General features: G+C 41.9%; 1 protein-coding gene across 1 annotated transcript in view; it reads right to left on the bottom strand.

Annotated features, from left to right (window-relative positions):
- cdk17 (cyclin dependent kinase 17) overlaps positions 1-8,095 on the bottom strand; it is a 78,208-nt gene extending 70,113 nt beyond the window's left edge. The window contains exon 1 of the mRNA XM_076297028.1: positions 7,786-8,095. The gene's annotated coding sequence lies outside the window, so the exon portion shown is untranslated. The remainder of the gene's footprint in view (positions 1-7,785) is intronic.
- Positions 8,096-11,738: the final 3,643 nt, after the last annotated feature.

An 11,738-nucleotide genomic window follows, 5' to 3' on the forward strand; every position in this document is an offset into this window, starting at 1 on the left:
AAAGCAAGGCAAGGCTGTTGGCAACGTATTGCAGATCGGGTAGCCTAAATGCCTAAAAGTAAAGTTTTATGTCCACATGTTCTTCAAATACGGAGGATTAATAGCTTGCGGAATGTATTTAATGAGTTTAAATAATTAAATTGCTTATTTATTTTGAGTTCATAGAAATGCCTACAGATGCAACACAATTTAGAAGTGGGCATATAGATTACAGTAATAAGGATAATTGAATGTTTAAGTAGCCCCATTGACTGATTTAGTGTATGCCTAATCCTGTGAACATATCAGATGCAACACCATTGCCAAACGCACATGGCAGCAGGTGAAAATGAAACACAAACACATTATTCAGAATAGTGGTTTATATAGTCATAGCTTGCATTATTATTTCTATGAAAACATGTAGGCCTATGCTTATAGCCTTCACTTGGCCTCTGTTTTACAGCTAACAAGAAAAAGGTGTCTTTGAACACTATACTGTAAGGCACCAGAGTGTTTTACAGCAGAGGAGTTGGCCATCGCAAATAATAGTGGAAGGCCGATTATGGAGGGGGTTGAGGAAGGCATTCGGTCGGATTCTGGTGCTGTGGAAATGTGTAGCCTTTATGTGCAGGGTACAGTAATATGACATTCAATTAAATACGTTTGTAAAAATGGTGATTTTAATTTATTAGGCCTACTATATGTCCGATTTATTCTTGCTCAGATGTTCAGCATACTGTAGGCCTATGTCCGATTTATTTTTGGACATACAGTAGACTATTCTTGCTCAGATGTTCAGCATCACCAATGGAATACATGAATGTCCACGTACGGGCATTGCTATGAGACGTCTTCCTAGATCATCTGACAAAGATAACGAATTCCCTCGGCTGACAATCTATATCTTCATAGAGAATATCGTCCGGGTAGGCTATATATATTTTTCTGGCGGTCTCTAAAACCCCTCGCCCTGCGAAGAGAGTCCCTCACGATTTGCGCTCCAATGTCGTATGGATCATCCAGGTACGCCGACATGTCTCGGGAGAAATTGTTAGTGGAGGAGTGGTACTTATAAAGGGTGTGGTTAACAGAAACCTCGGGTTAACCAAGAACATAACCTGGTCGGAGCAGGTTTGAGATGCAGCGTAAATTGCCATGGCAGCATACCTCGGTTAAAACCTATCCACCTTTCGTAGTACGGGTTAATCGGGAAGTTACGCCACACGTGATCAAGTTACTCTCGAAGTTACCCAGATAAGCCAGTAACCCCGCTTCGTAGTACAGGCCCCGGGCGGGCGAGGAAAGGCTGTGTGAGTAAAAAGTGCAGCTCAATGAAATTATTTTATCTTATCTTTAATTTAAATAGTAGGCCTACAACATAGAACATCAATGTGTGGTGGCCGGTTTTGATTTCGTGGTGCCCAGCCACAGATTAGTCAATGTATGGAAAACACTGAAGGTGTAAAATTAAAAATATTTAGCAGCACACATTATGCTTGACGAATCGATGCTCATATTTTGCGTCGACGTATTTTTTGCGTCGATGTCATCGATTACGTCGACGTGTTGTCCCAGCCCTATCCTATGACCTATGATTTACAATTCTACGAGAAAAGTAACTTAATGAACAGTTGGTGCTTTAAGTGCTCATGGCTCAATGTCTTACATACTATCCTTCATGATCTTTAGGCCTTGGCTAAACCAGTTCGCCATGCTAGCATCTTCCATAGAAATGTATTTGAGCACAATTCAAAAAGATGTTCCAAGTAGCCTGGGGGATTTTTATGTGATTTTGCAATGATGATTGCAATAATCATTTGACAGCCCCACAATGAAATTAACTTTTTAATTTTAGTATTTTTAAATTTTCAATAAGAACATCACTATGGTTAATGCAGTAACGAAATGGTAGGCCTATTTTTATAGGCTATTGCAATGACTTGCCATGCTCGATCTAAATGTGTCCATTCAATTCACCGTACACAATGACCACAGTTATACATGCAGGAATATTCGGGCTTTAAATGTAGCAGCGATATTCGGTTTGCGCCAAATATCGGATTAAATTGATTGATGCCATCAGAATGAGTTTACACAACTCGCGCGCAAAACGAATATTGCTGTTGAAAACCGGGTTACTCCCTGCATGTAACTGCCGCACTCCTTTTCGGCGATATCTCTCTGTCGTTCGAGAAGGCCTTGTATATTGTTCGAAATTTTAAGACGTCTTTTAATCTGCAATGACTGCTATAAATTTGGCGCAAGTGGCATTCCTGTAGGCTACGTCGGGTTTACGTTCAAACTATTTTTCTGGTGAATAATTATTTCGGACTGAACTTGGTGAAGAGAAGTTTCACTAGGCCTATCGTAGGCAACGATAAACTTGATCATCATCTCGGGCTCGTCTGATCGGTTTGCTGCTGCCAGCCGCCGAAAGGCAGTGGGGAGAGGGGACATTTATCTCGGCCTATGTGACCACACTGTAATGCAACTACATCCACTCTGTTTATCTGACGGGTCTCTGACCTCTCTCTCTCTACAGCACACACATTTTCAAATGTACGCACAGGCACTGGGCCACGGCCAATCAGAGGGGAGGTCCCGCCCTTCACTATCTGTGATTTGTTTAAACCACGATATTGGCCAAATATGTGTCTGTTATTGAACCAAAGGTAGAGTTTCAATGCGGACACTTTTTCCTCTCTCGAATAGTTGGTCGCACCGGTGCGACCTCCGATTTTTTTTAGTCGCACTTTTGAAAAATTAGGTCGCATATGCGACTAAATTGGTCGCAGTTTGGAGCCCTGGCTGAAGCTATTGCTGTCCTTTTAATACCATTTACCTTTTTATTATTAATATTAATATTCCTTTCATTATTTAATTTTATCTCTATACCAGTTGTATAAAGTTGACCATTAGCATGTTATACGGCTTTATTCATTCATGCCAATAAAGCACCATTTGATTTGATTTGAGAGAGAAAGAAGAGAGAGAGAGAGAGAGAGAGAGAGAGAGAGAGAGAGAGAGAGAGAGAGAGAGAGAGAAAGACAGAGAGAGAAATAACCTAATCCCGGAGTTCAGAAACCTGGGAGAACAGGAAGTACTGACTGTCTTACTTGGACAGCAAAAAATAAATATGTCACTGAATGCCATAGAGCGAGGGACCGTGATTAGACACCACCACTATACACATGTACACCCATCCTCACCATTGTCAACACCACACAAAGAAAACATTACACTCAAGCAAGAGATACGCACGCAAACACACACATACCAGTTTATATGTATGAATGTCTTATGAATGTGTGTGTGTGTGTGTGTGGTCTGGCTAGTGGGGCGAGTGAGTGCAAGGCTGCCAGTTCTGACCCTGTGACAGAGAATGGCAAAAACCCATCACACCACAACAGCACCACTACTGCATCTGAGCAGAGCCCACACACAGAGGGGGGAGAGAGAAAGAGGGAGAGAGAGAGGGGGAGAGGGGGAGAGAGAAAGAGGGAGAGAGAGGGGGGGAGAGAGAGGGGGGGAGAGAGGGAGAGAGAGAGAGGGGGGAGAGAGAGAGGGAGAGAGAGAGAGGGAGAGGGAGAGAGAGGGAGAGAGAGATTTGCTGTAAGACTGGGTACAGGATTGCCAAACCCACACTACACAGAAGATGAGCGAAGATGTTCACACAAAGGATGCAGAGAGGGATAGTGAGTTCAGAGCACACACACACACACACACACACACACACACACACACACACACACACACACACACACACACACACACACACACACACACACACACACACACACACACACACACACACGCTCTCCTTTCCTCAGACAGCCAGAGAGCGCCGTCTCCAGAGAGAGGTAATCCCCATCAAAGACACCCAAAGAGACAAAGAAAGTCCTACAGACTGTGTGTGTGTGTCTGGTGGTGTTCTTCACAACCAATAGTCGTTTGTCTAAGCATCTAGTCACCCTGTCCAATATGCTTTGCTAGTGCTCTGTCGGGTTTTTGGCAGCTGTGTGTTCACACCAAAGACAGAGAAGGGAGAGAGGAGAAGATGACGGCAGGGTAACGGCAAAGTAAGAAATGAGGATAAACTTATCCAAAAAGGCTCAAATGACACAAGAAACATGTACATCTTTATTACAAAAGCATCCAATGAATTAGCCTTTGGCTGGTGGCAGACCATTCAAACAATAAGCCGCATCATGTGTTATTAAACAATAAAAAAATCAAAGACACATGAATCCATTGTGCAAGATATATACGTTTATATGAGGGTTGCGAAAGGGGTGGGAAAAAATCCGGTAAATTTCCAGAAACTTTCTATGGGAGGTTAAGATGGGACATTTTGGAAATTATGACAATTTGATATATTCTAAATTGGAATAACTTGGCTAGCAAATCTGATTTACTGACTAGCTAGCTACTGTATAAACACATTTTGATTTAGTATTGAATAGCTAAACTTTAATAGAATATAAACCATAGATCAAATACATTTACTCCAATAAACACATTTTGATTTAGTATTGAATAGCTAAACTTTAATAGAATATAAACCATAGATCAAATACATTTACTCCAATAATATCATCAAAAACAAACTTGACTAGATGTAGAGTCCTTGGGCTCAATTGCGGTAATGTGACTTCAATAGCCCTTCTGTGGTGTGCAGGATTCTAGAAATGATCTGTGCATGTGCTAGAGGAAGGCACAGACAGTGCACAGTGCATGCAGGGGGTGTGTGGCACAAAAAAACAACAATAAACAACAACAAAAACAGACAAAACAAATGAGCAGAACTGCACTGTTAAATATGATGATAAAGATGCAAAAAGAGTTCATCTACATCACACTATAAAGGAGGGAAAAGACAGGGGGAGAAAGGGAGAGTGAGAGAGAGGGGGGGGAGAAAGGGATTAAAGGGAAAGAGAGGATGAATAGAGAGATGGAAGAGAGGAAGAATGAGAAGGAGGGGTAAAAAATGGAGCACATGAGAGAGATGGAGAGAGTGAAGAGAAAGAAAGGAAGAGAAGAGAAAGAGCAATGATGGGTTGAGAGGAGGAAGAGGCAGATATAGGTAGAATGAGAAGGATGAAAAGAAAGAGGAAGAATGAGAAGGAGGAGGAAAAGAAAAAGATGAGAGAGGGGAAGAGTGAAGACATTGGGAATACAAGGATGAGAGCAGAGATCCAGTGTGTCAGAGAGATGGCTGACAGAGATGGAGAAGAAGGCAGAGTGAGTGTGTGTGTGTGTGTGTGTGTGTGTGTGTGTGTGTGTGTGTGTGTGTGTGTGTGAGAGAGAGAGAGAGAGAGAGAGTGGGCTGGATGGAGAGGCAGTATGACACGCGGCATCCATCGCTACGGGCAGCGCTGAACCAGCACGATCCACCAGTGGGACAGGCAACACACACACACACACACACACACACACACACACACACACACACACACACACACACACACACACACACACACACACACACACACACACCTCCATAGCTATGGGCCACGCTAAACCAGCATGATCCAGTGGGACAGACAACACAAAGAAATGGGCACAAAGACATATTCTCACTCACACACACACACACACACACACACACACACACACACACACACACACACACACTCTCCCTTGCATATTCTCTCACTCACACTCTCTCTCTCACACACTGTGAATTCTTTGTCTGACTGAAGCATGCCTCTATTGTGTGAGGACTCCACACCATAGCACACAACTGATGTAGAACACGCACACATATAAATAGAGCACTTATAATTGGTGAACATCTTCTTTAGATATTAGCCATAAACAAGTGAGCAGTGGGACTTAGAACAGTCTCCAATAACCCCCAAAATCCCTCAATCAAACACACACACACACACAATACATTTACTCCAATTACAAAACACACACACACACACACACACACACACACACACGACATTGATTCCAATTACAACACACACACACACACACACACACACAGGGTATACAAACTGGCTCTCCTGACAGAGAGTGCTGTGTGGAGTGCACGTGGGGCTCAAGCCCAACTCCAACAGCTCCAGATCTGGGTCAGCAGAGTGAGTGGACGGCAGAGCGCCAGTTAATGAACGCACCTCTGTGTCTGTGTGTGTGTGTTTATCTGGAGTCGTGAACGTTCCCCTGTTTTCACACACAGGGGACACTGCCAGTGAACGCACCCCTGTGTGTGTGTGTGTGTGTGTGGTGAACGCACCCCTGTTTCCACACATATGGGAGCCTAACTTGGGTCGGGTTTGGAGGGGGGAGAGGGGTGTCCTCCACAACATGAGCAGCAGCAGCAGCCCTGCCAACCCCCAGTGATCTTGGCCATCGGCCCACGCTTGCACCGGGGACTGATACACACTCACAAACGTGTGTCCAATATAGGCTACAGACACGAGAGGCACGAGACAAGCTGCGGAGGCCGGCTCGGCCTTCTTTTGCAACAGATCTGATGGTCTAACACACACACACACACACACACACACATGGGGACTTCGCAACAACTGAAGGCATCAGGGAGAATATCAACTTACATGACATAATTGTGCCTCTCTTGTTCCCATTACATCTCTCTCTCTCCTTTAGATACAGAGAGAGAGAGAGAGAGAGAGAACTCACACCACCATTGCCATATAGCAACAGATTCTCACTGTAATACTGGCGCACGTAGGCTAGGCTACTTAAAATATTGATGCTATATCCTTCCACTTGAGAGCGATCTGATCTTCAAGGTATCTCTTATCTCTTTACAGGACAAACACAGAAACAAAACTAAGATTATGAGAACGCTGTACTTATTGTAACGTTAGTGCGTAGCCTATGTTCGTGTGTCGGTGTGCACGGGCCTGCAGGGGAGACCTGGCGCATGGTTTGTGAGGCTGCGCCTGGTAACGAACCATTTCCACCAATTCTACCGTGATATTGTTTCAGTGCGGAGATACGTCATGCACCTTGAATATGATAGTTTAAACACACAGCGTTTAGGTATCAATTCATTTTTTGCTACAAATAAGGAGGTTGCAGTGCATACTGGGCTACATGACAATTCATGGAAGGATAGCCTACTCCAAACTGACTCATGAGTAGGCTAATAGCTAAACCAATTTGTATACAACACCGAACTCTTCGCTTGCCTCTGCCTTGTTAACGTACAGAATTAGCCTACCAAACACTCATGCTGTGTGTACAGATATGTCGGCGTTTTAAATTAGGATAGCAACACTGGCCTAAACGCTGTTCACCACTGTTTCACTTGACACAGCACTTTCGAACCAATAGGTCCATCATACATGTTGTTTTCACATTGTGTCACGTTGTGCTCACATAGCCTACCACCACCCCCTAACACAGCATAGCCATTCTGTGTGCGCATACATTGATCTGGCGGAAACAATCACGCTTAGACCAAGGGAAAACTTGTACCCTTCCCAAACAAAACTGAGCGTGGCGGTTTGACTTTTTTCGTGTTCAAACAGTCGCTTTACCTCGAGTTTATAAAACAAACAGACCGTTTCTGTATGAACTAAGACAAACAGTGGATTAGCTTCGCCCAGTGCTGTTTAACGAACTGTTTAAACAGTGTGTCTAAAATGTGTAGCCCCAGAGCGAGTCGAGAGCCACTAGTAATATGTGACAAACAGGTTACAAAATGCTTCCTTGTGTCGTCTCAGTGCTTCCATAATGCTACATTGCACCCGCTCGTTTCATGTTTTACACCGCATAGTAACAATTGGGACACAATGTTAACCGACATAATAAAAGTGCACTTACCAGAAACGGTTATCGCTGGTTCGACCCGAGTCCCAGCCCTCGGTGTCGACTCAGAGGCCGGATGCCGTGTCTTTCCACTTAGCCTACCGCAAACACAGTTGGTTTTGTCTGTCGTCTCGCTGTTGATCTTTCAAACAGCTTCTCGCCACTGCGAATAACGATAAACAAGGGACGTGCTTTTTCAAAGTTCCTAAAATATTCCCCACAACCTCAAACAACGACTCGGGGACAGCTTTAACTGACGCCTTTAGACCAGGCTACAGCTTTCCGTTCGTTCGGGCGAGCGGATGGTGACGATGGTTACAGCGGGGAGGGGTGCTAGCAGTTGCTGCCTGCATTCTGACGCCTCCGCCTAGGGTGAGAGAAGGAAAATATTGTCGCTGAATTTACTGGCTATTAGTGTGGGTATGTTGTCCAAGTGCCCCCTCTAGCGACCGCTTAGTGCTATAACATCATTTTCGGACGGCGGTAGTGGGCGGTAACTGTTGGTGTAGCCTATGTCTTGGGGAACCAACCCTGAATGTGTGTAATGCAATAACTCTGATGTGCATAATGTTGTGTGATCAAATTATAGGCTATTATTGTAGACCACCAAGTCACGTGATTGAAAATGTCTGTTCTCTGAAAATATGCTAGGCCTATTCATGTTCAGAATTTTGTTATAATGTTACAATAAATATGATTAACACAACAAAACTTAGTCTGATAGTAGCCTAGGCTAATACACTGGCATATGTATTTTCAACGTAAATACTGTCAGGAGACACATTAAACGGTCCACATGTCGTTGTAGACCGAGGTGAAGTTAGTTTGATATTTGATATTCGACAGATATTCAATTTTTTTTAATGCGGCCAGTCTCACCCCGGGTTTGCAGACAGTGTACAAACAGATGGCCTGTCTACTTGCTCCCAGCCGACCTACTTAGGGACCGTAAGTACATTCTGAATTACCTTCATAGTCTTTTTTGTCAATAGCTTTGACATCATGTGACCTATGACTCCAAACCAATGCAGAATAGTTATCCTATATGGGACTAATCAGACACACCTCTTCTTATAGCCACTGTATGCACAATGTATTGTATATGTATATTTTAAAGACAATACATTATTTCCCATAAGGAACGGTCTCCTTTTTTTCAATACCTCCCAAGCCATGTGACCTAGTGACTCCAAACCAAGGCAGAATAGTTATCCTATATGGGACTCATCAGACACACCTCTTTTTATAGTCACTGTATGCACACTGTATTTTATATGAATATTTTGCCATTCACATGGCTTGCGAGGTAATGAAAAAAAGGAGATCATTCCTTATGGGAAATAATGTATTGTCATAAGATCTACCTGAAGATGCTCACTCTCGACAAGCCTTCCTTGTGTACGTTTTTTTTTTAAATCTCAGACATAAGCAAATGTAGAAAAGGCTCTGAAATAGAGTTTGTGTGTTAACTGCAGCATTATTGAGGAACACTGTATATTTATCATCTATACATTACAGGTAGTAGCATTTCAAATTGATAGATTTTTGACAACAATTGCACATTTTGGCCTGTAGGTGGATTCATACAACCAGCAAAGGAATGTGTTCACCCTAGATACACACAAAACATATTAGCCATCCAGTCAAATGTTAGCATGGAGATGGGAGGCTGTAAGCATTAGATATTTACTTGTCATTCTGCCATACTTGTGAATATCTCAGCTGTCGAACACAAGGCATATTAATGAATATAAACAGGTTTTTAAAGGTTAGCTGCAGTTCATTATCTGACCACAGTTTCACATGTGGCAATAAGGGGGGCGCTGTGGAGCTCCTGTCAGCAGAGATCACCAGGCTCATGACAGGAGTGAGTAACCGGGGTCACCATGGTTCACTGTCTCAGGCAGTGATATACTGACAAAAATGTGATGCATTTGAATTTCTGTGTTTTGTTTGAATAGACAACAGCCTCTAAATGGCACCAAGCGCTCATTCACCATGAACTCTGGGTCTGGGTTGTACATTGTCCAACACCTGTCCAAATCCTGTTTTTATCTGAGTGAATCTTATTCAAGCATCAGGTTTGGCCCACAGTATAAACTGGGCTAATGAGCAGTGATTGATTAATGGCTTTCACTGTGTCCATTTTTACATGCAGGAGTTCACAATCCTTTTTGTTCATGTAACATATAATTAAGATATTTTGACAATATCAGCTAAGTAACGTTGTATACACTATATATATATAACGGGTTGCAAGGGTGTTTTTTCCGCTCACAGGCGCTAGGGGGAAGCGAGACGGCCACCATTCAACCCGAAAAAAGTCATATAACCATTCAAATGACTCTGAAGCTGGTAAATGAAGGTAAATGAAGCTAAAAAAACTTGCATATTAAGTTAAAAAAAACCTGCATAGTGTGCCTTTAAGTTTTATAAGCAAACTTTATTTTATGTTTAAGAAAAACACTCTCTAAATGTAAGCAAAATCATAACAGGTTATTTTAGCAAAAACAATTTATGCTTTTAATTAAGAAAACACACTTCAATTATAAGCTTCTAAGTTTTTAAACATTATAAGTCTAACTTGTTTCACACTGGTTGTCTATCATTATCTTGCAGCATTTGCACATTTTTATTTGTTTTAGAGCAAGCTGGATTTAAGCAGTTCTATGACTAAAAATCTTTTAATAGTAGATTCAGATCATGATTCGCAATATAGTCATGAATCTGTTATACTGATTGACATACACATTTTAGCAAACCAGAAAGAAATGCACTGATTATTATACTCCTCATACTATTGCTTGCTTACACATATTTGTTATTGAAAGAAATATATAAATTCTTACGGTTAATAGCAAAACACACAGTTCATAGAGAAACACAAAAATACATTCCCTAAAAGTCAGCAAACGGATCAGGAGAAAAACACAATAAAAATCATAAAAATACATTTTTGGAATATAAATGGCATTATAACACCTACAAAATATCCATTGCATATACTTTTGTCATAAGCTATCAAATATATATGGCATCTCAAGGATAAGTTCAGTCCACCACAGCTGATGAGAGTCCTCTGCTCTGCTGACCTCTTCATGTGTCACTCCTCAGACTCCGCCCCCACATCATCATAATCAATCCCTAGCAACAACAACAATCACTCACACCACTGACCAATCAAAACTAAAATGTGTACTGATTAGTACGGAGGGGGAATTTGTGTTTGTTTATTTATTTACAGTTATATTTAGGGCAGTTAACAAATACATTTGTCCAAAACATTAGATGTTAAAATGTTAAGTATTGTAAACCAACAACAACAAAAATACATTTACTATAAACTTATTTTTACAATGGACTACTCACCAGAGATGACACCATCATACTCTTGACCTCGGTCTGCTGTCATCATCCCTGCAATACCTGATGTCAGTTGAAGGTCATCTTCATTAGTGATGTCATCATAATATTCCTGTTCTTTTTCATTGGCATGCTTTGTCTCCACTGCTCAAATTAGATAAACATCCAACAGTCATGCTCATTAAGAAAGACAGGGACAAAGATATTTAACTTTTTTCTGTGTGTATTTAATCTGTGAATATGGTATGGCATAATAAGCTCATAAAATGCTGATACATACACACAGCCTTGGTCATTTTAGGGGCATTCTCATCAGTGATGATGTCATCATAATCCTCCAGCCCCTCCTCTCTCAAAGACTCTGTTGACAGAAATCCTCTCATTAAATCATTCACCTCCACCAGCCACTGGCTCTATGTCTTCTCTCATTTCAGCTGCATGTTATACATGGCATAACAGAATAACACTGCCAGCCCCACTGATCCAGCTAAATTGAACAGTCACCCTAGTCCATTTACTCCATTTCCTCACTCAATATTTGAAAACACTGCTCTCTCGTTCTGAATTACATTCTGAGTGATTACTAACAGTGAAAAGTCAGAGTG

Source organism: Alosa pseudoharengus, unplaced genomic scaffold (assembly GCF_046254945.1).
Source record: "Alosa pseudoharengus isolate Yale_2024_CS ecotype anadromous, Long Island Sound unplaced genomic scaffold, YU_APseudo_1.1 YU_APseudo_1.1_scf_20, whole genome shotgun sequence".
Classification (NCBI taxonomy): Eukaryota; Metazoa; Chordata; class Actinopteri; order Clupeiformes; family Clupeidae; genus Alosa; species Alosa pseudoharengus.